This window comes from Eretmochelys imbricata, chromosome 12 (genome assembly GCF_965152235.1).
Source record: "Eretmochelys imbricata isolate rEreImb1 chromosome 12, rEreImb1.hap1, whole genome shotgun sequence".
Taxonomy (NCBI): Eukaryota; Metazoa; Chordata; order Testudines; family Cheloniidae; genus Eretmochelys; species Eretmochelys imbricata.
The window spans coordinates 19,894,442-19,915,721 of NC_135583.1; positions in this window are offsets into that span (position 1 = coordinate 19,894,442).

Genomic DNA, 21,280 nt, shown 5'->3' on the forward strand with positions numbered 1-21,280 from the left:
GGTACTCTGCTGCACTCCCCCAGCAGCCAGGCCTATCTCCCTCCACAACTAGAGGAGACTCTATCTGCTCTTGGCCCACTGCCCTATTATAAGGGCCAGCTGAGCTCTGATTGGGGCGTGGCCACAGCTGAGTCTGCTTCCCCCAGTCAGCCTGGGAATTGCTTGCTCCCAGCCCCAGCCCTCTCCTGGGCTGATTTAAGCCCTTTCAGGCCGGAGCGGGTGACCACACCACTACAACCCCCCCCATCAGGATCAGGGCCAAAATGCAGTAGGCACTGTGCAATCACTGGTACAAAGAGGTGGATCTTCTAATTTCCCACTACTAGCTGTTACAAAAGACATGCAGCTTTGTTATTGGCTGAGATTTTTTCCGTGCTTAGTATCAATCCATGTTTTTGTTTGAATGATATTTCACAGAGTAGTTGCTACCTGCTCTATTTCTCCAGTGAAATACTTCTGCGTATTATTAATTACTTATATCCCCTTATAATAGCATTAACCCACATGCTTCAGGGCACAAGCTAGCTACTAACTGCTTATGGTTATGGTTCAAAAGAATCTGCCCCCATGATCACGTTATTCCATTAAGGATTTTTTTGCTGGTATTAGCCTCTGTTGGAGATAGGATATTTGACCAGATGTATAGATGATGTGAGCTAGTAAGGTATTTTGGATGTTCCAAAGAAGGTTATGATGAGAAACTTGCACAGTTTCTGTCCCTTGCTTCATAGAAAGAAGTTAGTGGCCTGTGTGAAATGCAGAATTCAGTGATACGGTATTTTTTGTTGTCTGACTGCCCACGACAAAGTCAAGCGCTGGGTCAGCAATCATTTGCAGTGCTATAAAGAGTTAAAGCTAGTTTTAAGGTACAGTGAACCTCTGCTACCTATGCTCTCCTTACCACTGAAATATCATTTAATTTAGAAACCAGATTTCAGTGGTATCCATTTGCAGCAGAATAAACAAGGAAGTAACACAGGTAATTTCCAGCTACTTTTCTAATAAAAAATGTCTGTAAAATGTGCTATGTGATAGAAATAAATACATTATTACAAATGGTATTGAGGGAATCAGAACTAAAGCAGTCTAAGTTATTGGTGTAAAGAGAGATCTGGGGCTGGATAAAGGTCCTCACATTTCAGAATGAGCCAAGATACTAAATCTGCCTTGTCTGATTGGTGCTTCATTTCCTAGCAAATTAAAACAAATGCTTCATTATGAAGTTACAATGAGCCAAAACCCAAAGAAAATGGTTAGATAAATTCACCCTTATTTTGAATTCTCATCAATTCCAAATTTCATGTCCAATTTGCCTGAAACTTTCCAGCCTGATTCTGCCCTTGCATAAGATCACACCTGTGAAATTTAAGGCAAGTTGATTTCATTTTGGCACAGTCAGACCCTGCTCAAAATAGAAAAAGATAGCATATCTTTCTCACTGCAGCAGGGTTGTGCTTTAGATTAGGGTTCCATTTATAAATGTATTATACACAGTTAATAAAAGATAAATGTATATTATATAAGCATGTAACAAACCTCAATAGTATGTGTTAAATATAAATAATGCTTATAACTAAGCAACCTATTGACCTGTTGGACTCCATATTAACTGGTTTAACCTTTTAGTAAAACATCATTAATCATTTATTAACCCTTTTATAAACTGTCTTAATATTAAAATAATCAGAATATGGATTGATTCATGACTAGCATTATAGATATTGAACTATGTACCTGTAACCCCTTGTGCCTGATTCTTGGGTCTGTTCAGAGTAATTTGCACAGCAGATCTGGCCCTCTGAGGATTCTCCCTGCTCAAGGAAAACTGAGTGTCGACTGGAATGGTGCTCTGCCTTTTCCTTTTTTGTACTGAAGTGGACACCCTTACATCCCCAGGATACCAAGCTGCTGGAATGGCCTTTGGGGGTCAAAGTACCAAAGTTAGAGTTGCCTACTGTGATGGCTATTGCAACAGCGTGTCGTATCTGGGAGGACCGTATTGCATTATGTTTATGAATGTATTATGTATCACTGTGGGCATGGCTTCTGTGCCACTCCAGTGGGCATTACCACCACAGTGAGGGGTGATTAATTCCTTCTAGAACCAAAGACTCAAGGTGTGTCTGTCCAAGGGGTGATTAAGGTGAATCACTTATATTGTAAATACCTCCAGAAAGGTACCAGTCCCTGGGGATGCTTGCATACAGTGGTTTGAACTGGGTTTTCCAGAGACCAGTAGACACATAATGGGTTTTTGATTAAAAAGCCTGGGTTTAAAATGACTCTGGGGCTTTTATTCTGACCCAGCTAATGGACAAGACCCCTGGCAAAAGGTGGCCCAACACCTTGTGAAGAGTTGGACAGACTTTGGCCTACTATAAGACAGATGAGTGACATCTAGTAAGCTTTTTAGCATGCATATAGGAATTTTGTATTATTTTATATGTTTTCTCTGATACTTCTATGTTAAGAATAAATATGCTGTCTTAGAAAGCACTGTGTGGTAACTTGTAACTGCTGGGAATACGTTGTAGGTGCTGGCTTTTAGGCAGTCTGGCTTACTTGGATATCACAGTGTAAGGCAGGGAGCTGTGCAGCCTTAAAACCCCAGCTGGGAGGGAGAGAGACATGGGTCTTTACCTGACAGAGGTGATGGCTGAGAGCCGGAAACCTTACATAAGTGCTCCCAAGGGACCATGGAGGGGGAATACAGGTGCAGTGACCCTGAAATTGATACCTACATCCACACTGATGTATGCCAGCCCATACTCAGATGGACCCTGAGATTAATGAAACACAGAGGGGGTATAAAGTCAACTATTTTTCTCTTCTGTCCCCATCCTGCAGCACAGGCAGCTCAGCCATAGCAGAGAATGTCCCCTTGTCTTAATGTCTTAAAAAAGGAGAAATGTCAACCGGAGGGGCCCAGGCAGGGTAGTTAGACATAGCGAGAACTTTACAAAAGCCTCTCTACAGGTTAACACATCTAGAGTCTTAGAATTTAAGGCCAGAAGAGACCACCAGATCATCTAGTCTGACCTCCGGTATATCTCAGGACACCGAGATGTGCCCCACCCACTCCCCCGTACCCATACACTAAAGCCACCAACTGAAATTAGACCAAAGCACTACAGCCCTCAGGAGACTAAACTCTTGTGTGCCAGACGCAAAGAATAGGTGTTTCTCGTACAGGGCTCTGATCCTATGACAGTACTAAGTAATCACAATTCACTAAAGCCAGCAGCTCCATCTCGGGTTTTATGTAACTTTTAATAAACCACAAACCAAAGGAAGTTTTCCTTTTTAACTAGATGAAGTGCATAATTTTCCTCCCCCAAGCATTGAATTCTATCGATAGTAAAGAGATGAAAAATTATCCACAGTTAATCTGAACTAAAATATTTACCATAATAAGATCAATTTGAATGCAAATTGGAGTGACTCTTCATTAAAATGAAAGTGCAGATAAGCCTGCAGATCACACTTGCGTTTTATTGGCTGTGGAAAGTGGGTATTGAAGCAAAGCATTTCATCGTCACAGAAACATTAATGGTTGGTAAATAGTCGTTAACAGCATCAGCACTAACCAAATCATCATCTGGGGACTATCTGGGCATGAGAACATCTGCAGCTTTCAAGGTTGTTCGTGTGACACGCTAGGGGATCAGTGGGGAAACCTGGAAGAGGGGGCATCGCTTTTTCCAGCTTCCTCCTGATTTACGCCTTGCTGAAAGATAATCGCCCTAGAGGGGGGAGTGCCAGAGAAGTAGTTTACATTTCATCCTGTAGTTGCTATTCCACTGAGAGTGCCTCCTTGATGTGATACATCTCTCCATTATAGAGACTTGTCCCAAAAGCTGGGAGAATTTGACAGTTGCAAGTGCAAAGCAAGAAGGAAATAAAAAATTCATGAACGAAATCATTGGTTTAAACTTCCATTATGGTGCTAGCCAGTACTAGTGGAGGATACAGAGTGAGAGGAATGTTAATAATGTATGTGTTACTATAAACGGGTGCACGGTGGGTGAGGTAATTTCTTCTACTGGACCAGTTTCTGGTGGTGAGAGAGACAAGCTTTCAAGCTACACAGAGCTCTTCTTCAGGTCTGGAAAAGATACTAAGGGCTTGTCTTCACATACAGCGCTACAGTGGTACAGCACTTTAGAGCAGATGCTACTACGCCAATGGGAGAGCTTCTCCCATTAATGTAGTTAATCCACCTCCCTGAGAGGCTGTAGCGATGTCGATGGGAGAAGCTCTCCCATCTCCCTGTATTGGGGGGTCGGTATAACTATGCCGCTCGGGGGTGTGAATATTTCACACCTCTGAGCTATGTAGTTATTCTGATGTAGGTCTGTAGCGTAGACCTGGCCTCAGTGTCACAGCTAAATACAAGATTGAACAGATAGTTTAGCAGAAGTAGTTAGCACACATTCTAAGGGACCATTCAAGGTGACGTGGTCTGTTCGTACCCCTGTAGTCATAGAGCTACAGGCTACAACAACACTGCATATAAATGGGTAGGCAGACTATTTTGAAAAATAGGAAACTGGAAGTACAAGTTAGTTTTCATGAAAACTACCAGTGTAGCCAGTTAATCTGTTGAACAGGTATTGTTAAATAGTCCTTAAGAGAGTGTAGATAGTGTCTCATAGCTTCATTAGACAGGATTGATTTATGCAGTGATATGGAAGAGAGAGACAAGGTGGGTGAGGTAATATCTTTTATTGGGCCGACTTCTGCTGTGAGCGAGACAAACTTTTGAGTTTACACAGAGCTCTTTTTCAGGTCTGTGGAAATGTATTCAGAGCATCACAGCTAAATACAAGGTGGAACACATTGTTGAGCATAAGTTGTTAACACACATTTCAAGGGACCATTCAAGGTGAAGTGGCCCATTTACACCTCTCCAGTCATTTGAGGGAGGGGGGAAAAATCTAGAGGTGTGGAGGTTATAGATGAATGTGTTCATTCAGTACATGATTTTTAGTATCTAGCAAAGTTATGAATTTAAGCTCCCAGGCTTGTCTTTTGTGCAGGTTCCTTTGAGGATGAGGACAGATAGGTCAGATACAGAGTGATAGCTTTGTGAAAAGTGTTCTCCCACAGGTGATATGGTATTCTTTGTGTCTTATCATTTTCCTGTGTGGATTCATTCAGGAGCGTAGTAATTGCCTGGTTTCACTCTCATAGTTGCTCTTCAGACATTCAGTGCACTGGATGAAGTACACCACATGTTGTGATAGGCATATGTAAGATCCCTGAATCTTGAAAGGTGTGTGCGTGCGCGCACACATGGGGGTTGTCAAGGTTCCTTCCCCACTCCGAACGCTAGGGTACAGATGTGGGGACCTGCATGAAAAACCTCCTAAGCTTATCTTTACTAGCTTAGGTCAAAAACTTCCCCAAGGTACAAAATATTCCACCCTTTGTCCTTGGATTGGCCGCTACCACCACCAAACAAATACTGGTTACTGGGGAAGAGCTGTTTGGAAACGTCTTTCTCCCCCAAAATACTTCCCAAAACCTTGCACCCCACTTCCTGGACAAGGTTTGGTAAAAAGCCTCACCAATTTGCCTAGGTGACTACAGACCCAGACCCTTGGATCTTAAGAACAATGAACAATCCTCCCAACACTTGCACCCCCCCCCTTTCCTGGGAAATGTTGGATAAAAAGCCTCACCAATTTGCATAGGTGACCACAGACCCAAACCCTTAGATCTGAGAACAATGAAAAAGCATTCAGTTTTCTTACAAGAAGACTTTTAATAGAAATAGAAGTAAATAGAAGTAAAGAAATCACCTCTGTAAAATCAGGATGGTAGATACCTTACAGGGTAATTAGATTCAAAACATAGAGAATCCTTCTAGGAAAAACCTTAAGTTACAAAAAAGATACACAGACAGAAATAGTTATTCTATTCAGCACAATTCTTTTCTCAGCCATTTAAAGAAATCATAATCTAACACATACCTAGCTAGATTACTTACTAAAAGTTCTAAGACTCCATTCCTGGTCTATCCCCGGCAGAAACAGCATATAGACAGACAGAGACCCTTTGTTTTTCTCCCTCCTCCCAGCTTTTGAAAGTATCTTGTCTCCTCATTGGTCATTTTGGTCAGGTGCCAGCGAGGTTACCTTTAGCTTCTTAACCCTTTACAGGTGAGAGGAACTTTCCCCTGGCCAGGAGGGATTTCAAAGGGGTTTACCCTTCCCTTTATATTTATGACAGGGGTGTTGATCATTGTAGAAGTGGAGATATGTCTACAAGTTTTGTGTCTGGTCTGATAGGGTTTTGTGCTGCTTTGAGTTGATGGGTCCTGGGCTGTGTGAAGCTTGCATCTGATGATGATCTTGGAATAGATAGATAAACTGTGGAATAGACAATCTTGTGCATAAAACTCACCACAGGTGGTCGTGTGAAGTGAATTGCAGGTAAACATCACAGAACATCATTCTGCAATCTTTCAGCAGTGGAATCTGGTACTTTGCGTTTCAGGCGAGGCAAGAAGCAACTTAGAAACAACTAATGGGACTTCCAAGACATGCAGAAGGTCATTAGGAGATGATTGAACAAAATGTCGGAATTGTATTTATAATTGTAGGAATGGAAACTGCAAAACAACTCCCCAAATACATGCTTCTGACTCGGGATGTGGAATGCAATAATCTGCTGTTTCTTGTACCTACAAAAAATAAATTGATGCAACAAGTTTCCCAGTTGTATTTTTATGCAGTTGCATTTTGCTTAGAGATTTCAGATACGTGTAACCATTCTTTGTCAATATTCATCTGTTTTTAAGAGAATTAAAACTGTTTGCCCTAGCATTAATTACAACTTAATCTTCCTTTCTTCAGGAATTTTTGTAATACATAATATAACTCTAATTTTGTGCATTGGAATAATTATAGTTTTCTCTTTATTCTGGGTTAAAGTTTTCCTACACTATTTTCTGTTTATTTTAAGAGTTCCTGATATCCCTGTTTGCACCTAATGTATGCCAAGACCAAAAGGTAATATGTACTAAATAAGACTAAGTCAAAATATACCCCAAATGCCTAATCAGCAAACATATTGGAGATGAGCAGGTAGAATACTTACTCATGTGATGATGCCTGCAAGTCTCATGACAAAAATGAAGCAGCGGGTCTGTTGTGATCATGATTTATAATACATGCCATAATCATCTCTGTTATCTTGTGCTCACTTGTCTGTTTCTTGCATCCACCTCTTGTTTCCCATTGCATATTTAGATTGTAAACTGTTTGCACAACATGGCCCTGATTGGGACTTTTTAAACACTCCCAAACACAAATAATAATGCAACTTTATTTTGACTAAATAGGTGGCTCCAGTTCTGAGTGCATTTCTATCTGATTTTTGTGAAAAAGGCTCTGATTCCCTTGGGTGGGTAAATGATTCCTCACATCAAAATGTCTAACTCTCATTTCCAAGTTTCAGAGTAACAGCTGTGCTAGTCTGTATTCGCAAAAAGAAAAGGAGTACTTGTGGCACCTTAGAGACTAACCAATTTATTTGAGCATGAGCTTTCGTGAGCTACAGCTCACTTCATCGGATGCATACCGTGGAAACTGCAGCAGACTTTATATACACACAGAGAATATGAAACAATACCTCCTCCCACCCCACTGTCCTGCTGGTAATAGCTTATCTAAAGTGATCATCGTGCTGGAAATGGCCCAACTTGATGATCACTTTAGATAAGCTATTATCAGCAGGACAGTGGGGTGGGAGGAGGTATTGTTTCATATTCTCTGTGTGTATATAAAGTCTGCTGCAGTTTCCACGGTATGCATCCGATGAAGTGAGCTGTAGCTCACGAAAGCTCATGCTCAAATAAATTGGTTAGTCTCTAAGGTGCCACAAGTACTCCTTTTCTCATTTCCAAGACATGGAACTGAGCTGGGGTGCTCTTTAATTTGTATTGTAATTTCACTTTTCAGTTAGTTTTTTCTACATGCTGTCAGTCACATAGTGGCTCTTTGGATGTATTTTTTAAAAAATGTGACCACATATTTTAGCAAAAACTGCTGGGTGTGAAGCACAAACATCCTTTTGAATAAAATCACGATAACTTCTTATTGTTCTGGGTCTTATTTAAAAACAGGTGTTTTTGGATAGGATTCAGGTAAGAATTACTACATTGAGAGGCACAGGACTAGAAGAGCTGTAGGTGTTTCAGGTCAACACTGAAATATATAGGCAGAGCTTTGTGTATTAAAGCGATTGCCTACTACACTGTGCTTGGCTTGGGCATTGCAGCTAATTCCCCCTTACTCATGAATCAATCAAATTCATTCTTAAATGAAATAAAAAAATAAAACAAATGCTCAGTAAATTTCTCAGGAGGATGAATTGTAAATCCTTCCTGAACAATGAAAAGCCTTGTGCAATGTAACCACGGAGAATCAAATGGCTCTATTACTTCCTTTGGCAGGGATTTTGTCCTTTAAAAAATAAAAGTCCACAGTGTCCCCACATGCTTAGTTAGACACCCGCTCACTATTGTCTGGGGAAAATTTCAAACCTATCCTAACTACTCTCTGCTTGCCTCATGTAGACCGTTCAGTCCGTGTTTACAGTCCAGTAAATAAATCCTGTTATCTTTCATGCTTTGCTGATGAGGGATGATTAAACTTATTTTGCCTAATTTTGAACCCACTCAATCATTGTGATTTGAAAGTTCAGGTCTAGCTCAGGCATCACTGTTTGTGTTCTATAAGAAAGATGGTGGGGCAAAAATCCAATGGAGGGAAAAGATTAAAAAACGGAACAGAGATCAGACAGAATGAAAACCTCAATTTGAAAAAATGAGGAGGGGAGGAGAGAGAGAAATTCCAATGAGAAACCAGTTGAAATTTCTGCATTGTGTGTATAGTCACTCGCTTGTCCTGCCCTGGGTTAATTTGCATGAAAAAGGAAGCTATTCTGCCCTTATATAGAATTGGCGTATTCCTTTTATTGAGAAATTTTTCAGTTGATTATCAGGTCTCTCTTAAGCTATGTTTCACAAATGTTATTTTCAAGGTCACTTATGGAGCAACAGGAATGTTACCAATTTTTGCTCTTTGTTCACAAAGACTTCAAATGTGGTTCTGTTTTGAAGAATGGCTCTGTAAATATATTTGGCTACTTCTACGTTTCTTATCTTCAATAGCAAATCCATTCAGTTCACAAATTAAAAAAATATTAATTGGCCAATATTTTGAAAAGAGACCAGTGTCTTTGGTTGCCCAAATTGAGACAACTTAAAGGAGCCTGATTTTCAGAAAGTGCTGCGCAATCCATCTTTGAAATTTAGGCTCAAGTTGAGCACCCAAACAGAGCACAGCAAATCAAAAAGACACATACAGACATCAAAATTCCCGTTAGAGCAGAATGTGGGAAGAAGCACATTATGCATTAATTATTTTCTCTTACAAACATTGAGCAAAACGTTTCGGAGGGAAGAGGCTCTTATGTAACAGGAACATGTTTAGCACTGAGTTGGAGGCAGGGGGAATAGGGAAGCTTTAAGGAGAACCCACTTTAGATGGAATATTCCTCATGGAACCCCGCATTTTCTTCCTACCAGAAAATACCTCTGAGCACCATTGACTTCTGATTAATGGTTTATATCTCCCAGCTCCTTGGAGGAGGAAGGTAATTCACAGCTACAGACTGGGAAAGCAAATGAATACTGAAAACCAGAATTATTCATAGGTTTCTATATATTATAGCTCAAAGGGACCACTATGATCATCTAGTCTGGCCTCTTGCATGACAAAAGTGATAGAACTGCACCCAGTAGTCCCTGCATTGAACCCAATAACTTGTGGTTGAAGTAGAAAGACATCCCATCTTGACTTGAAGACCTCATGATGAAGAGTCTATCACATCTCTCAATAGTCTGATTCTATGGTTAATTGATTCATTGCTAAAAAAAAAAAAATGGTGCTTTATTTCTGGTCTGAAAATGTCTATTCAATGGATCTAGTTTTACCTTTGCTAGATTAGAGCCCGGTAGTATCCTATATGTTCTTACTGTGTAGGAATTAATTAATCGTGGTTAAATTCTTTTAATATTCTTCTTGACAATTTTTTCAATGTATTGATTTTAGAGGTTTGGCACAAAATTAATGTTATTTCCTTATTGTAATATGTTAATTTTGCATAGTTTCTGTAACTGTACAAGAGTGGATGGCAGGGCATGTTAGAAGTTAGGCATCTTACTAAGATTCCAGTCATCCCCAATTCCCCCCAACTCTAATGGGCTGTTTGATTGTTCAAAGAATGTAAAATGAGACCAAAATAATTTCCTCCCTTCCTTCTCTGTCTCTGTTTTGTAGATGGTGGAGGAAGACAGGGTCAAATTCAGCCTGTAATAACTTTGGCATCAATAGAAGTATTGTTTCCACTTACATACCCCACAGCTGAATTGGGCCTGGTGATTATATGAGAAAGAGAGAAGCCATGTCTAGCAAGTGTTGAATGTGTGTTGCTTGTCTTTCACTATGAGTATTGGACTAAGTGATCATGTTGGCAGCCACAAGGTCACCTGCTCCATATGTTTGCTTTCCTTGTTAATAACATGTTCATATTTCAGATGAACATTATATTAAAGTAATTATATGGGACAACTAATTTTCTATGTGATGGAAAAGTTAAGGATAATGGAACAAAGTCTGTGACAGCCTGACAATCCAAGCCTGGTGAATAAACTTGTGTTGGTGAGGAAAGCTCACTGAACTAGGGAGGGCCACTTTAGTTGATTGAGAGAACAAATTAATAATTGTTGATATTAAAAAAATACTACAAAGCCCTAGAAGAAATCAGAAGAGGCTAGATGCCACATCACTTTCCTTGAAGGGAAGGAATATGTCAAGGACACAAAAACAACAAGGAGGCCGGTGGCACCTTAAAGACTAACAGATAAGTCTTTAAGGTGCCACCGGACTCCTTGTTGTTTTTGTGGCTACAGAGTAACATGGCTACCCCCTGATACTTGTCACAGTACATCAAGTATTTTGAGGACTATTGTAGAATGAACTTGTGGGGGCAACAGCTCTACTCATTCAACCTTCTCCAACAGCAGAACCTGAGAGGTTTTCAGAAGGTTGGCTCAACTCTGCTCCGTTGAAGTCAGTGGGTTTTACCATTGATTTATTTGGAGAGCAGAGTTAGGCTGACTATCCTAAAGCAAAATGTATGACCTAAAAATACCTGAGCACACCCATTACATCCTTGAAAAGCAGCTCTCCTTTGAGTTTAAGCATTGTTTAATATATCTAAAATGATGAGTCACAAGGCTGCTGTGGGGCAACATAGCCTGTGTGTAGATGGCCCTGGAAACCGGTGGATGCCCCAGCATATAGCAGGTTTGGGGGTGATCCCTGCAGCCTTTTCTGTGGGGGAAGGTGGAGGGCCAACCTTACCCCATTCCCTGATGAGATATAAAGGGCGGGGGGAGCTCCTCAGAGTTTTCTAACACTGAAGCCGTCTCCTACAGGCTTTTCCATGGGAGAGGTGATCTGGGCTTATTTATGATAACTCAGTTAATATTTTGGCATGAAATGAGTTGTTCCATTTAGAATTTATAAAGACTACATAAATTAGTCAATGAAGGTGACTTCATTATAAGTTCAAAGAAAAAAGTTGTACTGAGTTTCACGCTTTTTTCTTACATATTAGAAAAATTTCCAAAGGCTGAATTTGTAGGACAGGATGTCTAACCACTGTATATCAAACACTTTATGTTGCTGATGTTAAATACTGGAATCTTGTATTGAAGTCTGTTATCCTAAAAGTAGTTCAAAGAGTACTCTCTATATTGTAGAAATTATTATAGGAATATTTTCAGTCATCTCAAAGACTGAAAATACAGAAACAAGACAAATAGATGAATATAAGCTTTACATTTTGAGCAAGAAATGAAGAAATATAGTTCTAGTATTGTATTTTTCTCCTTCTGATGGCAAACTGTTTGAGAGAGAAGCTATGCTCAGATCTGTTTTCTGTATTCTTGAACATTTATTTACTGGGTTGCTGTCAGTTGTCAGGTTGGATTCCACTTTTTAATTTAACTGGGAAAATCAAAATGTTTTTGGAGTTCACATGCTGCAATGTTGTCGCCTGGTTGGTCCCAGGATATTAGAGAGACAAGGTGAGTGAGGTAATATCTTTTATTGGACCAACTTCTGCTGGTGAAGGAGACAAGCCTTCAAGCTTACACAGAGCTCTTCTTCAGATCTGTATTGTATTTAGCTGTGATACTGAGTACCTTTCCCAGACTTAAAGAAGAGCTCTGTGTAAGCTTGAAAGCTTCTCTTTCATCAACAGAAATTGGTCCAAAAAAGATATTACTCACCCACCCAGTCTCGCTACATTATATAGACAGACATTTAATTCTGTCCATCATAAAATTCAATCCATTTTTAGTAGAGTACATTTTGTCTAAGGAACAAAGGGATTTAGGCACCCAAATCCCAATAAAATTAAATTAGTTGGCACCTAACACCTTTAGGTTCCTTGGAAAATCCCACCAAAATTCTGTTAGTTTAGTAAATTAATTAAATTTTAAGCCAATAGATTGGCCTACCTGAAGGACTGCCTCTTTGACCCCTCCATACTGGCATTGCTGAGGCCAGCTAGATCCCCCTGGTTAGAAAAGAGAGTGGGCATGCTCTGTGAGGGCTCCAAGATTCTTGAACTTGTTCTCTGCTTTGGTCCAAAAACGTCTAAATTGGGTATGAACCGCTGGACAGAACACAAAAGGCACCTGTTAAGGTTTTTGGAGAGTGCTGAGAGTATGCTTTTCATAATGATGAAGAGGTGGAAAGGAGTTTCTGTAGGTGGCTGGTTGAGTTTCTATTGGATTGATTATTTTAATGCTGCTGAGATTTAATAGTATTAGGCTCCTAGAGCCTTGATTAGGCGTCATTGTTTCTATATTTTATTTTTATTGAAATAATAATCTATTTTTTACTTTTCCCTCCATGATAAATATCTCTGACAAAAATAGGCTCTTTTATTTAGGGTTGAATAGTTTTATGACAGCAAAGATTAGCATTGAGCTGAATATTTTTTAAAGAGAAAGTATATTTGGAAGAAGAACAGAAGTACTTGTGGCACCTTAGAGAGTAACACATTTATTAGAGCATAAGCTTTCATGGGCTTCAGCCCACTTAATTGGTGAGGCCCACGAAAGCTTATGCTCAAATAAATTTGTTAGTTGCTAAGGTGCCCCAAGTACTCCTGTTCTTTTTGTGGATACAGACTAACACGGCTGCTACTCTGAAACCTATATTTGGAAGTATGTTCCTAAGCCATGGGCATAGCCCTTTAAGTGTCCTGCATGAGTTATGACTGTTTCTCTGAAACTCTCTTCCTAATCCTTTACAAAGTTGTTGCCTGTATGGTTATGAAGTGTATCACTGCACTTCCATATGGTCGTTAAAAGGTGCTCATCACAATCACACATGTTACAGCTTGTATGGTTCTCATTGTTTGTTGGGATATCTGCACTAGTGAGACGTTAGCTGGCATGGTATGAAGCATGACACATATACAGTGGGAATTATAAACCAAATCAAACCATGTTTGGGCAGGAATGTGTAGCCACATTCGCACAGATAGCTCTCTGAATGGAGATCTGGATAAATGTTAAGAGCATTGTAAATTATGCCATCATTAGGACTGATTTAGGAGTTCTTTGCTTTGTGTAAACTAAAATGCTCGCTGAGGCTTTAGGGACAAGCTTTCAGCATCCACCACTGAGTTTAAACCCACAGTTTTTCTGGTTCATGTGATGGAATTTAGACATAATTTGTGAACAAATCAGATACTCAGATGTCTAAATTCTGTCATCTGTATCCACACCTAACCATGTCTGCAAAATTGCCCGAGCCGATTTAAATACTGAGTTGATGCAATTTATTAAAAATTTGGCCACCAATGTCTATTAAGCAAGTAAAAATTATAGAAATCATGAAGCTAAATAAATAATTCCTTGTTTGTATATTTGGACAGACCTTTTCATTGCACTTTAAACTTGACAGCTATTTTCTGTTATATAACCATTGACAGTTATAATATTCCCAGATTTTAATTATACAACAGCGACTGTAGCAAATATATCAGAAGCAAGTGGAATGTTAAGTAAAAACTCTTTATCCTTTAATGAAATAAAATACAATATGGAACTTTCAACTTTGTCAGACATTGATATGTTCCAAATTCCAGATGCTTACACAACTACATGGTTTTCATTTAAATATAAATGAAACTTCTCTCGCTGTTTACTAGCGAGACAATGACCAGCAAGGAGAGTAAAGCTCCTTAAGTGAATCCCTATTCATTCTGCTGTTCATAAGTATGTGTAACTCCCATTAGTGGTAACGAAAGTCATGAACAGAGGGATTGAAAAGACTAAATATCTAGCACAAAAATTCCTTGTGCTGTTTTTCTTCTTATTTGCAAAGTTCGACTGCACGTGGTCTGTAGTTTCACTTTCACAGCACAAGGCTGTTCGAGCAAGATAAAAATGCCTTCAATGTTAATGGAAAAAGCAGACAGGCTTGTACAATAGCAATGATTTATTTAACTCCCATTTTCTCATAGGCCCGTTACTGTTTGGCAGGAACTGTGTTTGTCCTTTAAGAATACAGGATGTCAAAGGGTTTTAAACTAAATTGCCTTTACAAATACAGATCAGTTAATGTAGTTAAGTGTTAAAGGTAGTATTAGAAAACATCTGCACTTATATTTTGATGATAGGTTCAGTCTCTCTTAGCTAATACAGAGCTAGCTTACCCTGTACATTTAAGGGACATGGGCAAAATCCTGGGGCTTTAGACACTTAAAGCCAGACTGGGAAAAGAACAAATAAACTCCATATGTAGAAATTTCCTGAAAACCAGCTAAGGAGCTTTTTTGACAATCTGTCCACTCACCTACCCAGAAGCTTAAAGCCTGAAAGAGAATGATTCAGCAAAGGGGAATGGGGGCGAAATTTTTCAAGAGCGCGATAACTAGTTGGCAAGCTTATCTTCACCTGAATCACACTTGTAATCATGCAATGGAAGATTGCCAGAGCAGCAGATAGTTAAAATTAAACAGGAATTTGATGGGGTTTGTAGAGGGGAGCAAATGTATTTTTCCTATTTTTCTCTTTCAGGAACACCAGTCCACTCTGAGATGCTGAAACAGGCAGGCAATGAAACCCGAGCAGATGACTCGAAACCCTGCTTTTTTCCCCTATAAGTTCCCAGAGATCCTTTCTCAAAAACAAAAGGGGAAAAGGAGACAATATTCCCTTAGGAATCACTATATGGAATCAGATCAGTGATCCATCTAGTCTAGTGTCCTGTTTCTGATAGTGCCCAGTACTGGCTGCTGCAGAATAAACCTTTCAGTAGAGGGAACCTGCCCCAGGGAAAGTTGTCTGCCAGTCTTCAATGGTTAGAAGCTGGTTTATGTCTCTTTGCTTGAATTTATATCTCTTCCATAGATTTTTTTTTTGAACTATTTTAAGTATTATTGTAATTGGATGTTCTTGCCTAATATTTTTTTGGAACCCCGCTATGTTCTTGGTCTCAATGATACCGTGTAGTAATGAAATTTTCAGTCCAATTGTGCATTGTTTGAAGAAGTGTTTCCTTTTCTCAGTTTTGATATTACCACCTTTCATTTTTAATGAATATCCTCTTGTTCTTATATCTGAGAGAGGGTGAAGGGAACTATCTGATCTTCACACTTTACACTATGCCTTGTTTTGAATTATTTCATCATGGTGCTTTTTATTTGTCTCCTCTCTTAGAGGCAGGAGGGTCCAGTTATCAGGGCACTAGCTTAAGATTTGGGAGACCTAAGGTGTTGTGAGCATAACTCCATGGAAGCTTGTGAGGTAGTCAGACAGTCCAGTATAAGGGTGTGTGTATACACACACACACACACACACACACACACACACACGACTGTCTGACTACCTCACAAGCTTTATAATATATAAAATAATGAAATAATCTTTGATAGATAAATTTGCTAAGGTGAACAGCCCCAGTCATTTCAATGTCTCTTAGTATAAGAGATTTTACAGACAAATTACTCTAAAATGAATGGAATTTAATAAGAATAAAATGCCATATAATTTTAAACCAACCAATAGTATTTAATTGAGGGAGTGACATCTCGCAGTGTTGTTTTTAAAATTCTTGTTTACTTTTTTTACAGTCTGTAGGACTTTTAAAATCACTTGATTGAAGTATAATTTTGGGGGCAAAAGGCCACATTTTTGGAGAGGGAGGAAGAACGAAATATTTCTCTGGTGGGTTGCTTAAAACCAAAATCTGTGATTAGTGGGCAGAGTACAGGTGAAGCAGGTCCATAATAAAGAACTTTTATCACACACAGCAGAACATCTTAATAAAAAACAATCTTGTTTAGAACTATGTAATCATTTTCTCATTTGCTTTCTCTTTGTACGTGTATGATTCTCATTCACACTAAATCCCTTTTAAATGGCCCTAAAAGTGAATGTAAATGTAATTTGTACCAGAGCAGTATAAAGGGGCCTTAGTATAAATAAGAAACAGGCCTGTATGTCTCCGTGGATTGTTAAGGCCTCTGTATATACCTACAATGATTACCATTAAAATCTTGCTAGTTAAGCCTTGGATATATAAGGTGGTAGTTGTTGTTATAGACAATAGAGCCCTCAGTGTGCTGAAGAATCACAAAAGTAGGCACAGTCCCTGCCCAGAGGTGCTCACATTCAGTGTCTGCCTGCATTTCCTATAATTGCCTTACATACTGAGATACATCATTTTGTTATCAGAGGCACTAGGCAAGTTTTTACGGGTGACTTCTGTGTGGATACATAGATATGATAGGTTTCATTTTATTCTTATTCCCTGAAATGGTACATTATCCAAATTTCAGAATGATGTAGTATGTGAAAAATAAAACCTTTTGCTATGCAGCCTGCTACAAGGTATTTTTAATTAGTATCTGCCTCAAGGGTGTTACAATCTGACAGTGAATTTCTGTATGAGGCAAGTTGTTCAGGGTCTTGCATAGTCACTTGCTAGTAGTTTCTTGAAGGAATTATTTTAAATAATTAGTCACTGTTCAATACCACAAGAGCTAGGATTTATATTATAACGGTCTTTTCTTAACAAAGCTAAATTGGCCATTGTTAGAATAGTGTGACGATCAGTCAGCATGTATTATAGTATGGAATAATTTACAAATTGAACAAAAAGTAGATATATCCATATCTAAAAGTAATGATGTGCTTAATGTAAAAACAAGTGATATTTTTAGAAATTAAAACCAATTCATCTGCATGAAAAACAGAGGCGACTATTTTTGGATATTTTAAATCAGCTTTTAGAACCACACATAGTACATTAAAATAGGTTTGCTGAACATAGATAACAGACACCTTTCAAAATAATTTGTTCTGGAATTAATGGTAAATGAAAGCAAACAATGCGAAACCATTCTGTTTACATTTCTGTCTTAATAAACTACTTTTGGTTTTGAGTAAATTCTCTCTGTGAATGTATCTTTCAGTGTCAAGGTATATCTGGCAACAGATGTTTGTGCAGTAATTGTGGTCCCTGGCCCTTCAGAATTAGTCAACTGTGTGCACAAATCGTGTTTTGAAGGTACAGAAATATGATTTTTGACATTGCTAGAACACACACAATCTGAACTCTTCTCATGGATGCTACTGTTTTACATAACTGTATTTTGAAATCCTTACAGTATCTGATCCAGTTAAAAAAAATGTTCTGTGCATAATAAACCATGGAACTATCGATGACCTTTCCCTCCCTGTGGTAACATTATCAGCTTTGCAGTTTAGTTTTTTTAAAAGTGTGGGGGTGATAGTCATGGAGGACTTCACTTAGCCTGCTGTCCTTACCCTTCTCCTCCTTGAGCCAGATCTTTAGATCTATCCATAACCCCTAGCTTTATATGACACACAGCTTTTAGTAATGAGAATTACGTACATGTGAATTCACTGAGCCTCCTCAGGGAAACACCTGATGACATCACTATAGGGGAAGGGTCTACCCTGGCTGAGGATTTGCAAAGGATATTATTTTATTACCCAATAGCTATTGTGATTTATTTTCAGGATGGATTATGGGCATATTGTAGTTGATCAAAATGAGAATAAGATCTTTTGCAACAATGTCTGGCCAAGACAGGCCACCAATATGGCTGATCATCCATGAGTGCTGGGGGGAACTAGTTCAATATCATTTGATGGAGAAACAAACACACTGCTTAAAAAAAATACTACCAAAAATTGTACACCCCTAATTTGAAAATCCAGACACTTATGGAAAAAGGATTTGGAAAGAATGAGAACGCCACTTATAGATTACATTAGCCTGAACATGAAAAAGAAAAAAACATATTACATTTGATTTCTTCTAAATATCCTTGTCGTTTGGAAGTCCGTGGATAAATTCTGATGAACAGGATCCTTTAAACTGGGAGATCCCACCTCGTCAGTAAGTTATTCTTTTATCCAACAAAGTTCTTTCTTTATCTCATTGGAAAAAAGGGTTTAAGATTGGCAGTTAAACATGTAATTTTCTCCTGCAACAAATTCTATTTTGATGCACCTAGATTGTGTGAGGCAAATTCATCCCTGCCCGTCATAGGCTACCATAGCTGATTCAGCCCTTGATGGCTGCCCCTAATTTGGGTACCAGCTTCATGGCCACGATGGTGGAGGGGGCAGAGGGAGGCAGGATCTCTGGAATGTAGGTCCTGTCCAGTCACACCCCATTCTGACCCCAGCCAACCCCAGTAGGTCTGAAGTCATGGCTGCTGCTTCTGGTGTCAGGACATTCTGCACCAAGCAGATGCCACAGGAGGCCTTTGTGGCTGGTGCAAAGGGGCTGGAGTGTAACAATGAATATTGTGCATGGCTGTCTGTTATCTGCACTCGAGTCTCACCTCTCTCTGTACTCCCTCCCTGGTTGATCAGCATTCTCTCATGCCAGATCCCCAATGGCCAGTAGAATGTAACTCCAAGATATGACAGCGTGTACATTTGAAGGGAAATGCTCAGCAGAATTTAAAAGACTGGTGTTGGGTGCATTGCCGCTTTCCATGTAATATGTATTTCAGACACAGTTATGCACTCTCTTAAGGAACTTACTTGAGGAAGTAAAGACGTCACTGTGCTTCGTTATGCTACTCTACTCCTTTTAATTGAGGACGTTCCTTTTGAAGACCCAGAATAATACTGATACATTTTATAGTCATCCTGTGATGACAGCACATGTTTTATTTTTACAGCCTGGGCAGAGATTTTATTTATATTTTATGCAAAACAAAGTAGCCAGCATAATTAGACAGTAATTTGTAACTTCCAATGTAAACATTTTAGGAGCTGTAGTATCAAGAGTGAGAGCTAATTAGAGAGCTGTTAGCTAACATATATAATTGGGAACAGATTGACAGGCTATTCCAAACAGCAAGATATTTATAACTTCATGCTGTTTTTAAATTATATTTTGTTTAATAGACTTTGGACAACTCATAATAGGAAAGCTTCACAACTTGATTTGCAGTTTAATTTCTTTAAATAAAATGAAACCTTGCAAACGTGAATGCTGCATAGACTAGCTGTGATAATTAAAAAGTATTATTAACTGGATGACTTTCTGGCTGTGTCATTTGAGATTCTAATTTCTTTAGGAACACAGGCTCCCTGAAGAGAGTGATAAATCCAAGTATTATTTAATTATGCTTTTAAAAATAAAGGGCACATTAATCAGCAACCTCTCAGAAGCCTTTACCTTGTAGTCATTTATTCAAACAATGAAAAAGTCAAAGATATTTATATTAGAAAGTCTTCTGAAAGTTCAGAGTACCTATTCACAAGCCCTAACTTATGTCATAACCATTCCGGGACATTTGACCGCCAACGTCACTATAAAATAAGTTATTTAAAAGATTGTCAGCTAGCTGAGCAGTGACTTATACTTGGATATTTTTTAAAGAAGAATTTCTTATGAGAAATCCATGTACAGTGTTCTTACATTAACACGTGAATGTGTTAAGTCTGACAACCATCCACTGAAGAATGTATCAGACACCAAGAGTGGGGGGAAAACAAAATGCACCCCTTACCCCACATCCTCAAAGTCTTTGTCTGGACCAGCATGGAAAAAGGTGGCTCTTGTTTAAGGATCCCCCATCCCTTGGGAGTTGGGTGGGGAGGTGGTTAAGAGTAGTGGGAAGGCATCACCTGAGATGATGAGCTGGAATAGTGGGGCTCATGTGAGCCACTGGCACGTGAAGGAGGGTATATACCTCAGTCAAGGGACCTCATGGAGGGGGGAGGGAGATACCTCAGTCAAGGGACCTCATGGAGGTTAGCAGAGAGAGGAATCTGTCCCTGGGGAAGGAATACAGAGATATCCCAAAACAGGGAGAAGATTTCCTCATATATACACACAGTCCAGAGGTATAGACAGACCCCCCAGAGAGGGCATAACATAGCTGGGTGAGGGGCCTGAATCCCTTCTCCATCCGACGCTGGGTCCCTGGTGCCTAGGAGTGACCACTTGGCTAAGACCAAGCTCTGCATGTGGGGGGCCACCTGGATCCACTTTAATTTGCAGCAAGTGTGGATTTGAAAGAGGATACAAGTCTGATAACTTTGTCACAGGCTGGCTGGTAGGTTAGGAATGCTGCCAGCAAAAGGAACACAGAGAACCCTGCCCTCCTTCACTAGGCTGACTTGGCTGGAGACTGAGTTAGATACAGAGGTGGATGTATCTACTTATTGTTAATAAACTGGCAGTCTTGTGTTGGAGAGTTGGCTGTGAGGCCTAGGTCATCCAAGATTACTTTGTATGAACTATAGCCTTGGCCATCTTCCATTTCACACCCCAGGATGAGTGTTCTGCACTTGTAGGCAGTGTTGTTGTAGCCATGTGAGTCCCAGGATATTAGAGAGACGAGGTGGGTGAGATAATCTCTTTTACTGGACCAACTTCTGTTGGTGTGTGAGAGAGAGAAGCTTTTGAGCTCTCCCACCTCAGTCGTGGCCAGACCCAATTTATTATTAAGGATAAATGAAGAGAGGGAGGTTTTACTGAGTGCTGGACAATCCTGAATCAGTTCAATAGGGTTTCTTTTGAAGGGAGGATTAGAAGTCAGAGTTGGACCTAAGTGTTAATTGGAATGCACTGGGAGGCATTGGGTCTGGGATTTTTACCAGGGCAAACAGCGCTGAGTGGCT